This window comes from Aplysia californica, unplaced genomic scaffold, assembly GCF_000002075.1.
Source record: "Aplysia californica isolate F4 #8 unplaced genomic scaffold, AplCal3.0 scaffold00228, whole genome shotgun sequence".
Taxonomy (NCBI): Eukaryota; Metazoa; Mollusca; class Gastropoda; order Aplysiida; family Aplysiidae; genus Aplysia; species Aplysia californica.
In genome coordinates this window covers 603,203-606,859 of record NW_004797498.1, presented here as the reverse complement: position 1 = coordinate 606,859, position 3,657 = coordinate 603,203, and the positions used below count along the sequence as shown (strand labels likewise).

The 3,657-nt window shown below is 38.9% G+C and overlaps 1 protein-coding gene across 1 annotated transcript in view; it reads right to left on the bottom strand.

Moving 5' to 3' along the window:
- Positions 1-1,686, bottom strand: part of LOC101858035 — a gene marked incomplete at its 5' end in the record, with an annotated part of 30,135 nt that extends 28,449 nt beyond the window's left edge. Inside the window, 1 exon segment of the mRNA XM_013083384.2 lies at positions 1,520-1,686.
- Positions 1,687-3,657: the final 1,971 nt, after the last annotated feature.

Genomic DNA, 3,657 nt, shown 5'->3' with positions numbered 1-3,657 from the left:
GAGAGAGAGAGAGAGAGAGAGAGAGAGAGAGAGAGAGAGAGAGAGAGAGAGAGAGAGGCATCATGGTGAAATTTAAATGAGCACTCGTCAAAAAGAAATGAAATAAAAGACATTTTTTTCGTCACTTGGGCACAATTTTTATCGATTTTATTTTCTTCAACACCTTTTGTGTCCATTCAAAAGTACATTTCTGTGTGGATTTTACAGCAAAATGTTGAGAAAGGGCACAAAAAGTCAATTTGCAGTTTCCAAAGACTCTGCAGCTTTGGAATTCACATAAATTTTGCAAACATTTTCTTGCTAATTTTACCCCTGACCCCAGACGACTCAAACCCCATTTCATCGTGAATATCTCGACTTTTTTTTAAAGATAATATATATATGGATAGTTTTCAATTGAAAGCAAGATAGAAAACAAGTTTTATGATTATACCAATTCAATAACCTCAGATGCCCCCAAAAATGACGAACGCCTGATTCCTGTGTCGTGACACATAGAACATTTGAACTTCACAGAAAGCACACAAAGTAGGCCTACATTAACACCTGAGACTGACAAGAGATTTCTTCAGCACAGATTACATCTCTTTTCCTACCAAAAAAAAAAAAATCCAAAAAGTATAACAATCAGATAGATCACCAATCCATCTAAAAGAGAAAAAAATGAGATACAGAGGATATAAGCCAACAGCTCAAGAAAATCAGCACTTTTTGAGATCACAAAAAACCATTATCACTACTATCACTCTCAAATTCCATGGCAATTACGTGTTGGTCAGTAATATTCAGATAACGGCGGTAGCATCGTGGGCATACTTTTCTAACTTACGTCCATAGACCAACAAGTGCCCAAAAATAATGATATATAGCAGCTAGCTGATAAGTAACCCACTATAAAATGTATCAATAAGTCTATTCTAACAAGGTTTCTGTAAGGCAAATGAACCAGGAACTAGCAATAAAACATAAAAGCAAATGCAGCACACATTTTTCTATTAGTATTATCCCTGAAGCAAAAACTGAAACTAGAAGTGTGAAAACTGAGACTTATCTCATTGCACCAGTCCCTCCACGTCCCATACCAACACTCCCAACATGATAAAGAACGGTCATCTAGGCCTACTGCAATAACAGTTTGCTGCTGTATCAGAACTCCAAGTCTGTGGCCTGTCGCAGCTTCTCTCAGTCACTATCTAGTTTCATTACAAATTAGCCAAATTTGGCATCTATAGTAACCCTCATCCCCTCCCCCAGACAGCTATGGAGGAGATTATTTTTTCCAGAAGAACCACTGCATCATGATTTTTTATCATTTTAATTAATTTTTTTTAAACGTCCTCAATTATATTATGTAACTCACACGTGTTTCTCTTCGTTCAGTACTACATTGTAATCATTACAATTTAATACAGTTAAATTAGTTCAGAGAGCACGGACAATCGAGACAAAGAGTCACACCTTGTGTCAAATATGTATAAAGCCACTGAGTAAGTTAATGATACACAAACTCCACACTGACCTGACACAAGTTGTCGGGGCGTACACCCTTGCACCAGAATACAGTCACATGTAGATCATCGCCTCCGACAGCATCATTATGAACAGATCCATCCCATACAGCGATCACAGAGCTAGAGGTCAGCTTCACGCGAAACGAGTTCTTGATTTTCCAAACATGACCGGGAACTGCAACCAAAACAAATACAAATCCATAATTTGAAAGTAAACGAGATTGTTTATGAATACGAATTACTGATAAATACAAATACAATTATAAGCCTACTTTCATCAATTATGTGTTTTGTCCGCTCAACGCTCTACTAAATGTGGGGTGCTGAGCCAGGAGGTATAGAATAAAGAAAGTGAACTCCGCCAATTTTTAGAAATGTCTATACAAAGGGTCTATTCAAGTGAGGAAACATCAAATCAATGAATAGATGCGAACAAACACTTCGATATTGGACACCACTGTGCAGTAATCTGGTGGGAAGAAAAGCAAGAAAAGAATATAATATACAAAGAAGACTTTATATTACACCTCCATCAGAGCATCCAAAGATCTTTATAATAAGTTACTCAGACATAGGGGTTGCAACCAGTGGTTTCTGCAGGGGGGGGGGGGGCTTGCAGCTTCAGTCCTACCTCGTTTTTTCACCATAAAGTTACTTCTCTGACTAAGATCAAAACAAAACATTTAAAGGGACAAAACATTAAATGTATTCCGATAAAAAGCGAAACTCCACGAACACCCAAACGAGACTCCTGGTGCACAATAACTCGAAATTTGATCTGATTAGTCTGTGTGTCTACTACTATTTTCTCCGACTGTATATCCATCCACTTAGGTGCTTCTTCCGCCGGGGAGAATGAAATTTCATTGTTTTGTCCCTAAGCCCCAGCGCGTAAGTTCCCACAGACTGAATATCACTGGGGTACTGACCTTGTATGACTCAAGGTCGATACAAAGAAACTTAATGGTTCTATTAAGCTCGGGGGCTGAAGCTGCGCTGTCGAAAGTACCCAGACATGGCTTGACGCTTGATCTAGTTTGCACACCCTCGCGGCTCCAGATCAAACCTTATACTGAGCACGCCCTCCCTCCCCCTCCTTTTCCCCTTGGCTCTGTGTATTTTCCGTGGTTGAGTGATGGTGTCAGTACGCTTAGACTTAAAGAAGCGCCGTTGTATTGTATCAGTGAGTTGAGATAGCTTCAAACTGGAATCTAATGTTTGTTCTTCAATGCAGCAATGTGGTGTGAAGAATACTTATTAGATATTCACTTTCGTTTTTTGTTACGAGAAGCTAAGCTCACTGTCAAGTACCACATCAAAAAGCAGAATTTTCGCATCCTATTTTGGATGGAAAGCAAAAGAGATGTTTTAATCATGACTGGTTCTTCAAGAACGATGCACCGTTGAAACCAAAGAGTAAACCGGCATATTTGCTCAAGATAAAAACCGGAGGACACAATGTATCGACATGTATAGATCTAAATATGCATCGCATAGGTGAGTTCATTTTCCTGGTTTCAAAAGTGTGTGTGTGTGTGTGTGTGTGTGTGTGTGTGTGTGTGTGTGTGTGTGTGTGTATGTGTGTTTGTGAACCTTGCATTTAAACGAAATCGTGGCGCCAGACTTTCAATTCCTTTGTGACTGAATTTTTGGTAAAAGAAAAGTCTAAAATCAATAGCAATTTAGACTGATGTTTCTGTGCTGATATTCATGCAAAATTTAACCAGCAAAATGCAGAACTTCGAACAAATAGATCTATAGTTGTTTTTTTGTGTCCTTTTTCGAAGTCTTTCGTGAAAAGTGGTAAGGTATCAGTTTTTCTTTCCATGACCCCAGCACAGTGTCATTAAAGCTGTAAGTTCAGTCAGATCCAAGGGGTCAGATTGGAAAGTAAGTGGACAGTGTGTGGAAAATATTATTTTCAACAGCAAGTTTTTCTGTCTATCTTGGTTTATTCCCTTGCATTGGTCAGTTGTGAACCATGACCAGAGACTGGTAATGTTATTCTTATTCAGAGTGTTAAATCCAAAACAAAAGACAACCGTTAAGGACTCTTTTCCGGGTGCATAACACACACACACACACACACACACACACACACACACACACACACACACAGAGAGAGAGAGAGAGAGAGAGAGAGAGG